Below are 16,092 nucleotides of genomic sequence, written 5' to 3' on the forward strand. Positions count from 1 at the left end.
TTCAAGCGACCTATGTTCACTTCAATTATTCACTTCTAAATAACAATAATTGCTTTTGTATTTCTTTGAAAAAAATTGCATTTTACTTTGATTCAAATAATGTTCAAAGCCACAAAAACGATTATGGATAATTAGCTTAAAGAATATCTCTACAGCAATGTGCACAATAAATCAGCGTGTTTATTAGCAGAACCAATAAAATACAGCAGATGGAAATATTGATTTTCTTGTTCAGAAACACCCTGTTAACTATGCTATTTTCACATGACTAAGACAATAAATAATCATGTTTAACTCATTTTGTGACAAAGGATATAAAACTAACTAATGCTTGTTTTGTTATTTTTTTTTTTTTTTTTACAAATGACATTATTATTTTAATACTAAATATTTTACTATTAATTTATTAAACCTTACGAATATATTTATTTATATAATAATATTTATTTAAAATAACTGGTGATCTTTTTTCTATCTTCTATACTCCCTCCATTTCTACTATTACATTTCCCTGTTTTTATTTTCTTCTCCTCCACCTTGATATTTTGCTCTGTCTCATTTCTCTCTTTTCATTTTATCATTGTTCCTTCCTCTTTCCCTCTTTCATTCCTTTCATTCCCTCCTTTACTTCCTTCTCCCATTGTACCTTCCTTCCTCTGGTACAAGAATATGGGAACAGCCAGGATCTAGCTCTGGGGTAGGCAATCTTCAGAACTCTAGATGTAATGAACTACATCTCCCCAAATTCTCTTACAGCCATAATGCTGGCAAAGCATCATGGGCGATGTAGTCCCCAACATCTGGAGTGCCGAAGGTTGTCTACATATGGTCTAGCTCTTTCTTTCTCTGACAGCAAGGAAACAGCCATCATTAAAGAACAAGACCATAACACAGACACCTTCTCACCAAGGCAGTCTGTGCTTCACCCCAGTTGTAAGGGCCCTGACATGAAATGAGTATACAGTGTTACTCAATAAACAACACATTTAAGCAATATAAATCCTAGTGTAAAATTAAAATTTGTCATTCAGATTCAATTTGCAAAATGGTGTTTATTGAATAAGACTGATATTGTATGAATAGCTGTGGGAATAACCTACATTTTCCACAACATTTACCTGCTTCTATATGTCCTTACTGTTAACATAGAACAACAGAGGACTAAACTTGTCCCTGCACAGACCTTGTCACTGCTGGAGCAGTGTGCACCATTGTGTGTAGTAAATTGGCATAGTTATAGATGCCATGCTGCAATGCCACTGAATATTGATAACGGAATAAAATGGCTGTGCTATTTAGTCTAAAAGGGGTGTAGGAACAAAATGAATGTGCTGTTCAGTCTAATAGGAGTGTAGGAGCAACATTGCTGAGCTGTTCAGTCTATATTGGTATAGGAACAAAATTGTTCTGGTGTCCAGTCTAATTTGCTAAACTGATAAGACAAAAAAACAAAACAAAAAAAAAAAAAAACAAGCATACACTACATATATATTTAAAGTTAAAGCCCAGACCTAGACTTTAAAGTGGATCTGTCACTTTTCATTATTTCATAAAAATATATTCTTTATCAAATACTAAACAAGACTGTATTTGAATTTCACTGACATTCCAACACAATCCAAAGTTACCACTACATTGCCTGAAGCTGACAAAAGGTGGAGCTGCGCCATCAACTTTTGTCCAATCCCAACACACATCACAAGTGACAGCTCTGGGATTCAGGCATTGATCTATGGAATACAATACAAAATAGCTTCCACCAAATCACCCGTGGAATAAAAGGTTAAACTTAACTTTGGATACTTGCTTCCCTTCAGTTACCTCCCAAAATTGTAACTATATAAAAAGTATAATATGGTACATATGGAATAGGGATCCAGCTTGTATTACTAAAACATAAATAAAAAATACAACATAGCGTAATACTGTTGTGGTCTTATGAATTGCCCAATGGTTCAAGGTTACACTCACAGATGTGTTGTATATAGTAAGCCTTCAGGTTGCCACCCCTATAGGTAGGGGGTTAAGTCCTGTTCGTTTGTAGTAACGCCAATCTGGAGACCAAAAAGTTCACACTCTCCCAATGGTTGAAAGTAGAAAACAATGGATTTAGTAAAACTAAATTAAAATATGGTTCTACGCGTTTCGTTCCCCTTAGGAAACTTCCTCAGGAACCAAAATTTAAAAAACATACAGTTTATACACTCCAAATACTAACAAGTGTATCCATAAGCCTATTGCTTCCCTCCCTTCCCTTCCGTTTAGGATTAGAGGCGATTAATTTCTTTATGTGTAATGATCAGAGTTTATCCAATCACATGAAGAGATTCATTCTGGATGCGGTTCAATTTATTTTAGAGCACAATTATTTTTTCTTTGAAGGAAATTTTTATTTACAGATCACTGGAAACGCCATGGGTACCAGGTTTGCCCCCAGTTATGCGAACACCTACATGAGAAGATGGGAAGATCTTTTTGTGTGGTGTGACCATGACTGGGTGGCGAACCTGGTCCTATGGCGGAGATTTATTGATGATGTTTTAATTATTTGGAGAGGACCACATTCCTCTTTTGTGTCGTTTGTAGAGTATTTAAATCAGAACGAGTATAATTTACAGTTTTTACCGGTTTGGAACAAAAAATAAATATTTTTTTTAGACATTACTTTGTTTGGTGAAGGTAAAGAAATAAAGACAAAATGTTTTTTAAAACCCACAGATGGGAACAGTTACGTCCACAAAAAAAGCTGCCACCAACAACCATGGTTGAGAGGGATAGCAAAAGGACAACTAAAAAGGGTGAGACGTAACTGTTCCCACCTACAAGATTTTACACAGCAGGCACAACACGTAAAAGAAAAACTGGTTAAGAATGGTTACAATAAAAACTCAATAGAAAAAGAAATTAGAATAATGTCAGGGAGAAGCAGGGATGAACTATTAATAGATAATCAGAAAGTTAAGGATAAGGGAGAGCAATTCCGTACCACATTTGTTACACAATATAATACAGATCATTTAAAAATCAAGAAAAGTCTACAAAAACACTGGCCAATCTTATTAGAGGATCATTTGCTGGGAGAGATATTACCAAAAAACAACAACATTCATTTAAATAAAAAAAAAAAAAAAAATCTAACATTTTTTCTAGCTCCAAGTTATGCCATAAAACAAAAATGTGAGTTGAACGAGGGACAAAAAGGTTTTCAAGGTTGCAAGAGATGTAAGGCGTGCTCAACAATAACTGTAGGTGGAAATACACATTTTACTAGTAAGATAACAAATCAAACTTTTGCAATAAAAAGCAAGATTGGTTGCCTCACGGACTATGTGGTATATTTACTGCAGTGTCCGTGTGGCAAGCAATATGTTGGCCGTACAAAAAGATTTTTTAAAGTCAGAACAATGGAACATATTAATAATATCAAAAAAGGGCTGTTGTCCCATTCAGTACCAATTCATTGTAACTCATGTCCAGCATTTAATTTGAAGGAATTGATATGCATAGCAATAGAAAATGTTCCTCCACATTGGAGGGGTGGGAACAGAGAGCAAAAATTAGCCCAGAGAGAAACATTCTGGATCCATAAATTACAGACTCTTGCACCTGCAGGATTGAATTTTGATAATCGACAATCCATGTTGTGAGAAAAAGGATTGAAACCAAATAAATTCAATTAATGAGATTCTTAATAGCCTTTTCTTATAAATAATGTATATATAAAAATAATTATTTTTGTTTTATTTCCTCTTCTAAATAACTGGAGAAAAATAAATTTGGCTCTATTATTGAGGGTGCAATATATGTGATGCGAAGCCCAAATATACACCAATACACAAGGGTCCACAAAAGTATATATTGATAAACAACATTAAAAAAAGAAATACAAATCTATGGTAATATCAGTCTGAAAGTGCCTGATCTTGTCAGATCTTAGAAGCTATCCAGACTCGGGCCTGGTTAGTATTTGTATGGGAGACCTACTAGGAACCTCAGGTGCTGTAACGGGAAGTATAAAATGAACATTACCCAACATATAGATCAAATTAGTTTTATAACAACTTAATTGGACCATTGTTTGTTGGTGAATAGAATAGGAATAAAGTCTATATGTTTAATAATAAAATGAATTGTTGATTCAACTCTGGCATTTTTCTTTTTTTTTTTTGCATATAATGAAATCATTGATAAATATGCACAAAGTGTATTACTTTCTGGCGACCACCAGATGGCAACATAACAAGTTCTAAGTGGAACAAAATGGAATGCATGGCCATTTAAAAAAAAAAAAAAAAAGAAGTGCATCATAAAAAGAAGACGCTGACCCATACAGGAAGTGAGTCATCGGAAATGGACACCTAAAATACCGCGAAAAAAACGGAACGAAAATCAGAACAGCTGAAACAACAGATGGAGGTAATTCACCAACGGATGAGATGTCCAATAGAAGAGGAAAAGGAGAGTACGCCCATCACACCACCAATGGACTTCCAGCACTTATTGTATTTAAGGGAAGGGAGGGAAGCAATAGGTTTATGGATACACTTGTTAGTATTTGGAGTGTATAAACTGTATGTTTTTTTAAATTTTGGTTCCTGAGGAAGTTTCCTAAGGGGAACGAAATGCGTAGAACCATATTTTAATTAAATTTTACTATATGCCAATAAATCCATTCTTTTCTACTTTCAACCATTGGGAGAGTGTGAACTTCTTGGTCTCCAGACTGGCGTTACTACAACGAACAGGACTTACCCCCCTACCTGTAGGGAAGGCAACCTGAAGGCTTAATGTAAATATAATAGGGACTGACAGTGAGAAATAAATCGACCCAATGGGATCAAATAACAGTAGGGCTGCGTCACATACAAGGGAGCGACTTATCTAATAGAACAGAAAAAATATAACTGGTATGTGAGCGCTCCAATTAATTATGCAAATCAACATAAAAATCAAAGTAAAATAAAAAGTAATAATGACCAAAATCGCTGGGATCACCACAATGACCACCATAAACCAAAATAAAATGTACTGGGAGAGTCTATCTGAATCAGAATACTCTACACGTATATAAAGAGTATACAAATATCATTTATTGTATAAAAAGTCAAACATAAAAATATGAAACAACATCTCAAAATGTCCAGTATCAGATGTAAGCGTGGTGAATAGTAAGGGGCCCCTTATTCATATTCTTGTCGACAAAGGACTGATGTGAAAAATAGGAGATGTGCACATAAACATAAAAACTATATGTAAACTTGAAATCAAGCGATAAACTCCATGTACAGTCCGTGAAAAATATAAGTAGGTAGACGGACAGTGCCCGGACGACAGAGCCGTCTCACGGAGAGGGAGCTCGAAAACCAGCCAAACACCCTGGTCAAGACTAAGGGGGAAGCGATAGGGATGGCCCCAAAAGTGAAAATCACATCCACCAGATATGGAATACTATGGGGATATCACTACGGTCACTTAGGGTAAGTTGCCGTAGTGATATCCCCATAGTGTTCCATATCTGGTGGATGTGATTTTCACTTTTGGGGCCATCCCTATCGCTTCCCCCTTAGTCTTGACCAGGGTGTTTGGCTGGTTTTCGAGCTCCCTCTCCGTGAGACGGCTCTGTCGTCCGGGCACTGTCCGTCTACCTACTTATATTTTTCACGGACTGTACATGGAGTTTATCGCTTGATTTCAAGTTTACATATAGTTTTTATGTTTATGTGCACATCTCCTATTTTTCACATCAGTCCTTTGTCGACAAGAATATGAATAAGGGGCCCCTTACTATTCACCACGCTTACATCTGATACTGGACATTTTGAGATGTTGTTTCATATTTTTATGTTTGACTTTTTATACAATAAATGATATTTGTATACTCTTTATATACGTGTAGAGTATTCTGATTCAGATAGACTCTCCCAGTACATTTTATTTTGGTTTATGGTGGTCATTGTGGTGATCCCAGCGATTTTGGTCATTATTACTTTTTATTTTACTTTGATTTTTATGTTGATTTGCATAATTAATTGGAACCTGAAGGCTTACTATATACAACAAATCTGTGAGTGTAACCTTGAACCATTGGGCAATTAATAAGACCACAACAGTATTACGCTATGTTGTATTTTTTAGTTATGTTTTAGTGATACAAGCTGGATCCCTATTCCATATGTACCATATTGATCTATGGAGGCTCCTTCATAGACCTCAGTGTTGTACATCAGTGATGCGGTTCCTGGCAAATGAAGTGCCAGACGCTGAAGAGGACCTGCAAGATAAAAAGATAAGAGGTAGCATGAGGTAAGTAAAGCTTGCCTCTCTTTACATCCTGCAGCCATCAGACACACACTGGGCATGTGTCACGTATTCATCCGCTTATAAAAATGTGGTTAATGACATTTACTGTTCACACAGGAAAAGTTGTGCCGAGCAGCAACCAAATCCACAGAAGGGTTAATGCTGAGCAGCAATTATGCACATGGGAACCTGGTAACTGCTTTTGGGGTCAAAGGCCGGTTACAGCCTATCAGATCTAGAGGAGGGGTATTTAGGCCCGGTACACAATTCTACGTGCTGGATCATTCTGTAATCCTGACAGCATGTCACTTTTGGGGGTCTGTGCAAAATATGCAAAGAGCCCAAAAGTTAGAGAACTGCTGTAATATACAAATATACCATCTATTTTTAGTGAACGGAAAAGTAATAGCTTTCACAAACCAAGGAACGTTTGTCTCTGAATTTAGATGACATCACAGCAAACATTTTCCAGGTGTGAGAATCTGCTGTTAATAACTGTGACAGACAGAGCCATGAGCTCACTGAACACTAAGAGCTTTTTTCCTCTCCATCCCTATTTTGAGAGGAAAGTAAAGGGAAGAACCATGTGTACAGAAAATTTACAGGGGTGGAGGACACCTAGTGAAATACGCTGAACAAATTGATAAACGCAACACTTTTGTTTTTGCCCCCATTTTTCATGAGCTGAACTCAAAGATCTAAGACTTTTTCTATGTACACAGTTTTACTGTATTGGAGGGGTTTCGGGGGGGTCCGAAAACCAGTCAGTATCTGGTGTGACCACCATTTGCCTCACGCAGTGCTACACATCTCCTTTGCATAGAGTTGATCAGGTTGTTGATTGTAGCCTGTGGAATGTTGGTCCACTCCTCTTCAATGGCTGTGCGAAGTTGCTGAATATTGTAAGGAACTGGAACACGCTGTCATATACGCGGACCCAGAGCATCCCAAACATGCTCAATGGGTGACATGTCCGGTGAGTATGCTGGCCATGCAAGAAATGAGATGTATTCAGCTTCCAGGAATTGTGTACAGATCCTTGCAACACGGGGCCATGCGTTATCATGCTGCAACATGAGGTGATGGTCGTGGATGAATGGCTCAACAATGGGCCTCAGGATCTCATCACGGTATCTCTGTGCATTCAAAATGCCATCAATAAAATGCCCCTGTGTTCATTGCCCATAACATACGCCTGCCCATACCATAACCCCACCACCACCATGGGCCACTCGATCCTCAACGTTGACATCCGCAAACCGCTCACCCACACAATGCCATACATGATGTCTGCCATCTGCCCTGTACAGTGAAAACTGGGATTCATGCATAAAGAGAACACCTCTCCAAAGTGCCAGATGCCATCGAATGTGAGCATTTGCCCACTCAAGTCAGTTACGACAACGAACTGCAGTCAGGTCGAGACCCCGATGAGGACGACGAGCATGCAGATGAGCTTCCCTGAGATGGTTTCTGACAGTCTGTGCAGAAATTCTATGGTTATGCAAACCGATTGTTGCAGCAGCTGTCCAGGTGGCTGGTCTTGGGCGATCTTGGAGGTGAAGATGCTGGATGTGGAGGACCTGGGCTGGTGTGGTTACACGTGGTCTGCGGTTGTGAGGCCGGTTGGATGTACTGCCAAATTCTCTAAAACGCCTTTGGAGATGGCTTATGATAGAGAAATGAACATTCAATCCACAGGCAACAGCTCTGGTGGACACTCCTGCAGTCTGCATGCAAATTGCACGCTCCCTCAAAACTTGCGACATCTGTGGCATTGTGTTGTGTGATAAAACTGTATATTTTAGAGTGGCCTTATATTGTGGCCAGTCTAAGGCACACATGTGCAATAATCATGCTGTCTAATCAGCATCTTGATATGCCACACCTGTGAGATGGATGGATTATCTCAGCAAAGGAGAAGTGCTCACTAACACAGCTTTAGACAGATTTGTGAACAATATTTGAGAGAAATAGGCCTTTTGTGTACATAGAAAAAGTCTTAGCTCTTTGAGTTCAGCTCATGAAAAATGGGGGCAAAAACAAGTGTTTATAAGGACTGCAGACACTATATAAACTTCAATAAGATTAAGTTCATATAGTGCCTACAGTGTTTGGTTAATTTTCGGGGTGAGAGTGGAAGTGTAGCGGGGCATAGCTGTTCTGAGAAATTTTAGGTGATTTACTAATAATAATTTTTGAAAATTTATTGTAATTTAGAACAAGAGATGTGTATCTTATTTAAGCAGACTGATTTCTATTGTCATTTATTGTCATTCAAAGACACATTACTGTGAGTATTATTGATGTGGAGCTCTGTTACACACCAACAATTTAAAGCTCTTTCAAAAGAGGGAGATTAGGATAGAAAAGAGGTTCACAGGGATGGTGGCCCAAAATAGGGGCTGTCCTTCCTAAATCGGGACACTTGGGAAGTAATCAATATTTCTGTTTTATACGGTCAGTAGTTTGTTTGTTTGTTTGTTTGTTTTTTAAACTGTACATTGAGTTAACATCAGATGGAGAATTTTTCACTGTCTGTTTTCACTGACATTTTTCAAGCCTGTTGTCACCTACCCACAATTCACCATTTAGTGAATAGATCCTTGGGCTAATAAAATAGTAACTGCAACGAGAAAACTGTAACGAGACTTGCTGTAATAAAAAAAATCCAGATGTGTTCTGACACATTATAATGACAGCCGTCACCATTCACTGAGATATGTGTGTACATATAACCATGAAAACGTTCAGATAATCAAAGATAGGGCAAATAACTGAAAATTACAGGAAAAAAAAAATATTTATTTCCTGGCTTGAGCACAAAATAAACACTGCACACAAAGGGCTCTTGTCAAAGCTAAGAAATGCATTCAAATAACAAAAATATATGTTGTAGAAAAGTGTGTGGGTTTTATCATACAGAGGAAAATATCTGTGTCCTTTGCCAATGATTTTTAATTCAGCAGTTTTATGCGCTCTACTTCCACTGTCTTGCAGTCAATATATAAAATCTCTTCCAAGTAATAAACCAATAGGAATCCAATAATTAAACTTTCTTACGGAACATGAATAAAACATGAGGGTTCGTAGTTACTGAGATGTGCAAACACATTAAATCTCAGACAGGTGTTTTTAATTTCTAAAAGAAATATTTTTTAATTGAGCACATCAAAATAGCTGGTACCTGCACAATTCACTAGTTATGTAGAAATATTTTACAATTTCCTAGTATAGCACCAATAAATGACTGTGGTTTACTAAACTGAGGACTGTGGAGATTTGGCAACTGGGTTGTCACAATTTGACCAAAATAGGCAAGTTGGAGATGTTCTCCACCATATTTATGAGATGTGTCCATCTGAGCACTCATGAAATGGAAAAGAGAGGTACTGGAATACCAGATGTGCTCTGCTGGAAGCCAAACCAACATTGTACTGGGTAGTGGAGTGTAGGTTGCAAACAAAACACACTCACAAACAAGTCACTGTTGGAAGATGTAAGAGCTAAGAGAATACCCTGTACACATCTGTTCCCGTCTTTCCACTGACTGCGTTTGTGACATTTTCATCATTGGTGAAAAATAAAATCATATATTTTGGAGGTGAGGTATGACAAGAAGTTTTGAAGGCATTGTAATAATCTGAGACCAAACGTGGAGTGGTTTAGGAATCGCTTTAGAACCCCAAGTTGTCATTATTTTCTCCTAATAAATGATTGAGTGAAATAGCTCAGTGGGCTAATGCATCAGCAGAATCTGTTCTAACCCTTGGGTTGCAAGTTCAAATCCTGGCCCTTTATCTACCTCTGCCTGAGGTAGATAAAATGAGTACCATTAAATTGGGTGATAGTAACAACCCCTGGATGCTAAGGTAACATCCCCAGGATGTACATGGTGAAACCAGAGTAATCTGAATGTACATTTCCTGGTTAAATACTTTGTTATTATTATTTGGTGCAATACATGATTTCTCATAGTTATGGTTGGGGTAAGGGAAATATGTCATCACTAATTCAGCCCCTCTCCTGCTAATTATACACAAAGATACACTAAAGACCCTCCTGGCATATTATTATTATTATTAAGAGACAGTGGAATAATGTGACTGCAGCAAAAAAGTAAAATAAAATGCTGCCTATGAGTGTAACTAATCTTGGACAGGGTGGGACATATGCTACAGCGCTGCACTGAGACTAGGGGTCCCAGCACAGCATAGTCTCACTCACACCACATATTAAGATTTTTCATACACAGTGTGACAACACCCCTAATTTCTGTGTTATATTAAAAATACTTATCTCAATATGTGACGGTTATTACTTACGGGATTTAATGAATGTTGTAATTTTGTGTAACTATAAATGGAGGGGTTAGTCAACATCTGGCAATGCACCCATCATTATCAGCAGGCTAATAACAACTCTGGTACTCCAGCTCTTAATGACTAAAGTTCTCAACCTCTGGCCATCCAGATGTTTTAGTCTACAATTATTATTATTATTATTATTATTATTATTGGCATTTACATAGCGGCAACTTATTCTACAGCGCTTTACAATATTAAATTACAAATATTTATATAGCACCATCATATTTTGGAGCACTGTACAATAGGTAAACAAGACAAGCATTTAATTCTAACAAAATATGATTGACACACTGGAGCAGTAGGTGAAGAGGGCCCAGCCCAAACAGGCTTACAGTCTACAAATCCAATAACATTCTGTCATTCATACAAAGTCTAATAACAGCAGTGCAGCTGACGAGCACTACGTTTCTTATAATTCTCAACCAGTAACGGATACCTTGAGACACCACAGCTTGCACATTAGGCTGATATTTGGGCAGAGCATTACTAAATTTGTCATTCTTATGAGCTCTTGGTTCACATCTGTATACATTCGGCATTTCTGAGTTCAGGTGAGAGGACACAGTGGGGGGGGGGGGGGGGGGGGGGATTTATCAAAGGTTTATGTTAGAAAAATTGGCACAAAAAATGTAAAAGAGTAGTAGTCACCAATGGAATGTGCCTGATGGCTCCACTGGTTTCCATGGAGACTGCCCCACTTTTGTACTTTCAGAACAGAACACTTTGATGATTCTCCCCCATTATCTTGAAAATGCACTGATGTGTGGTATGACAAAAACATAACAGTTTACATGAATGAATAAGCAGTTAATCAATGCAAGACACGTCGAGTGTACTCAGTATTACTAAGCAAAGCAAAATATATTCCAATTAAGAGATTTTAATCTGCCTTCACTAGTGGCAGTGTGGTATTAGGCTAAGTATTTATTTCAAAATCTTAACTGAAAACAAAGAACACAAACACACACACATTAAACCAACAATACCTGTCTTTGTTGGAAATGTATGTGAACCTTTCAATATACCATACTAACTGTATGTTCTTTCACAAGGAGCAATATTTTTAACCAATCATTCCTTTAACATTTTGATAAATTCCATATGTCAGCGTGAAACCGTTTTGGCCTATTATTCTTTAGATACTTTTTTCAAGTTATTGTTGTTTCTGGCCTGTCTTAAATGAATGTCTCACTTTAGGCAGTGAGCTACATTTGAACAGAGATAATGTCAGACTCCATTCCAAAATACTAAGATTCTTCAGCCCCTCAACCGTTGGCTTACTTGCTTATATAGAAATGTTATCATCCACATTCTACGCAGTTATTCACTAATCCATAAATGTTTTGGAGTTTAACAGGCAACTGAAAATTTTAGGCCGAAAGAGGCGAAATAGAAAAAGTCTGGAAGTCAGCTATATTTCCAGGTCAGTTATTCGGCCTTCTTGCTACCACCTGGTAAATTCCAGATAATTTACGGTTTAGTGAATAACCCAACTTTTCGTTCTCCTGTAGTTTACCAGTAAAATCTAGAATTCAACATTCCTTCAATGATTACATGCTGTCAGAGTCCCGAGTTCCAAACCACGATTCTACCACCACCATGCTTCACAGTTGGGTTGTGGTTCTTTTGTCGGAGAAACACATTTTTCCAATTGTCAAGTATAACATTTTTTATTTATGCTGAGAAGATCCACTTGTACCTCATCTGCCTGCATTGCACTTTACCAACAGCCCTCCCGATCAGCAAGGTGGTCTGAGCAAACTAGAGAGAGGCCTCAAATCTCTTTATAGAGAGCTGAGATCTCTGGTTCGCTGACCACCTTCCTGCTCCATCTTTATTCTGCATCTTCTTTAAGGTGGATTCAAAATTATGCATTCCTTACAGGAAGATCTGTCTGCAGGTTGTTAGCTGTCAGTGTGTGGCCACTGCTGGGGAGGGTGACTATTGTGCTGAATTTCTCCTAAATTCACTGTTTGCTTGGCCATGGATTAATGTATGCCAAAAATACAGACTATAACCCAATGAGCATCAAGAGATACTCAGAAATGTATTTTGATCTGAACATGTTTCACATATATATAATGAGAAGCAGACTTCAACGGTATCAACCCAAATGTTTCTATTTTATAAAAATAAAAATGTGCCCCTCAGAGCTCCATCTTAATTGTTATTTTAGTGATTTAACTTGTGATTTCCCTTTTAATTTGCCTATCCGATAGGTCTGCATATTTGAATGAATATGTCCAATGAATTGGGTTATTTGTTCAAATCAGTTTATTTTCATTTCTTTTCTTTCATGCAAGAGTACAGAAGTCTGTGCATTTGTGTGTGTTGAACAATGCAAACAGCTTTTTGAAGCACTCAGTTTTGAAGTTTGCATTGTTGTTCAACACACAATATGTAACGCCATACAGGAGAGACTATGTGTATTTTATATCCATCCAAGTGATGGCACTTCTCTAACAATGCTACAGCTTGGAAAAGTACAGTATTTTGTTAATGTGATATCAATGAACATAATTCCTAAACCCAACAGTGTGTTTTACCAATCATTTCTACACAATGTTTAATTTAAAATCAAATCACGTTCATTTTCTTTTCCTGACTTCACTGCATCAAAGTTAATAAAATATAGATTGATTGATAGATATGATATAGACAGTGGGAGGGAGAGAGAGAGAGAGGGGGAGAGAGAGAGAGGGAGAGAGAGAGAGAGAGAGGGAGAGAGAGATTCCCTTTCATTAAAGTATTTTACAATAACCCAGCAAATATATATTTCTTAAATGACATTTATTTTTTTCAGTATAGAATCAGCTTGCTGTGCTATAGAAAGACCAGTAACATTGCAAGTACGAATACCCTGTTAGCAGTTATTCTGTAATGAATTCATATTTTACAGTATGTTGTTTCAATATGTGAAGCACCAAGGACAAATTGCATTGTCCATTCAGTGCACCAATAATTAAAGTAATATCTGATTATAACTTAGCCATGTCAGTATATAGAACTGTCCCCTTAAAATACCTATCCTGCAAATGACATATTGATTTTCATGTGAAAGATGCCAAATCCATTTGCCATGCATCTAGCTAATGTAGTCATGCATCTATCATATCACATCCCAAATGCCATCCCTCTGATACATTTTATAACATTGTTTAATCAAAGCCAAGGTTATGTGTCACTGAGAGTACATTGCATGTTTTACTACATGTGGATGAAATAGAATCCTCATGGATGACATTGATCACAGTCTGACGGTGGTACTGGTCTCCATTTAGATCTTATATAACTGCCCTCACAGCCTTATGCTACCAGAGCTATCCTGGAAATTAGAAAGAACGCAGAGAGAAAAAAAAAGGGATTCTTTAGAACCAATTCTAGTTTGTGCAACCCCTTCTTGCACACAGGGGGTTAATAGCCCAGCTTTTCAGCCATGGTAACCAAACTGCAGCAAAAACCTACTGAGTGTGATGGAATGGAAGAAAGGCTGAGGTTAGGGGTTTTAATTATATATATATATATATATATATATATATTGTTTTTTTTCTCATCTGAACTAGGATTAATCTGGATCCTTATATGTAAACATAATAATTTCGTTTCCTTTTTCCATGAATGGCATATTCATTAAAATGAGTCTACAAACATGCCAACATCCTCCTATTCCATTGTTTATGGGCCAACAAATTAAACCCGACAATAATTAAACCTCAATGGATACAATATTTGCAGTTTGCTCAGTGTTCTATTCTGATATAACATTATATTCAGTCTACATGCCCTCCCTACCGTTATTCTTCCCCAAAATAACACCCTCCCCATAGTTAAAAAAAAAAAAAAGGTTTTAATAGCCTGGGGTCTAAATATAACCTGAATGGGCAGAAGTACTCACCAGTAAGCTGCAGCAGAGGGGATCTTGCTATGTGGCTATAGCTGAGTGGCTGTGTGAGGCTGTGTGGCTGTCAGATGTGAGGGTGAGTGCTTGCTCCCCGTCCTGGCTCCCCCTCCTTAGCCCTGCAATGTTTAGCCACTCACAGCCCCTTGGAAACTGTATGCCTCTAATCAGATGCTGGGAGCTCACTAAAGCCAGGAATGTACGATGATCTGACTGCTGCTCCAGCCTGGCTACTCCCCCACGGTGAACGTGTACGCTCTCCTCCACGTTTAACCTCCTGAGTGCCACAGAGGGAGCCAGGGAAGGGTTAACTAGCGCTAGTGTCCAAGCATGTCAGCCCGTGGAATGTGCCTTCACTCAGCACTGACACCCAATGGCAGGAGAGACATGTTAATAATCTGTGTTTCATGACTCAGTGAAAAAAAAAAAAAACCACTGCATCCTGTATACTTCCCAGTTACAGAGTATTTCTCCATCTCTGCATACGTGTATTATGCTCCCCCCCAGCAGCAGGGATAATCGGCAGCAGGCAGCCCTGCCTGGAATTTAAGGGATTGGGAGGACACTTCATGAATTTTGCAACTATTAAAAAAAAGAAAAATATTCATGTAATTTGACTTTACCCATGTGAGCAGCATTGTATCAGTCATCAGGGAACTAGCTGTTAGTACCAGACATAGGCAAGTACATTGAAATCACTGGCTGCCTGTGAAGCAACTCTGTTATTATTAAAAAGAGAATACACCATTTAGAATCCTTCATAGTGATGTACTTTATGCAAGAATAGGATTGTGTGCATTCTCTGAGTGATCAGTATTTACATAATATACAGTCACATATACACACTTACCCACAACTGCACAAATAATGCGCGCGCGCACACACACGCATACACACACTTTTAAAAAGATGTAATAGTTGCCTGTGAATATGTGTATGGATTTGAGCAAAGCAGAATAACATTTTAAATGTTTCTATGTTTCTGTGTTAAATCGCTATGTATGCAAAACATACATACACACTCATACGTACAAACATGCATAGCTACACAAGTATATGTAAACGTATTTTTGGACATTTAACCCCTTAAGGACCAAACTTCTGGAATAAAAGGGAATCATGACATGTCACACATGTCATGTGTCCTTAAGGGGTTAAAGTGAATATCAAATTTCACAATTCTCAGCCAGACACAGAGTCTGATAGCAAATACAGGACAGCTCATGGACAGCCCTGAGTAAAATGCACGTAATCGCTACTGCAAATAGTAAAAAAAAAAAAAAAGCCTACGCCACGCTGCTTTTTTTGCGGCTAGCATGTCTCCTTGGTGAAGATCATGGAGATACCATAGGAAAGCACTTGGAGGCTAGTGTACATGCGCAGCAAAATGCTGTGCTGCTCCAATTAAATGGTCTCTGTGGAACCATCTGATTAAAATAGCTGAGTTTCACTCTGCTTATTCCGTGGAAGTGCCGCTAGAGGTATTTAAATCCTGCGATATGTACATTGCCGTTTCTGCAGAGC

The 16,092-nt window shown here is 37.9% G+C and overlaps 1 protein-coding gene across 3 annotated transcripts in view; it reads right to left on the reverse strand.

Moving 5' to 3' along the window:
- The window catches only part of DAB2 (DAB adaptor protein 2), a 162,996-nt gene extending 148,083 nt beyond the window's left edge, over positions 1 to 14,913 (reverse strand). For all 3 annotated transcript variants that reach the window (XM_063453999.1, XM_063453998.1, XM_063453997.1), the window contains exon 1: positions 14,566 to 14,913. The gene's annotated coding sequence lies outside the window, so the exon portion shown is untranslated. The remainder of the gene's footprint in view (positions 1 to 14,565) is intronic.
- Positions 14,914 to 16,092: the final 1,179 nt, after the last annotated feature.

Source organism: Pelobates fuscus, chromosome 5 (genome assembly GCF_036172605.1).
Source record: "Pelobates fuscus isolate aPelFus1 chromosome 5, aPelFus1.pri, whole genome shotgun sequence".
Taxonomy (NCBI): Eukaryota; Metazoa; Chordata; class Amphibia; order Anura; family Pelobatidae; genus Pelobates; species Pelobates fuscus.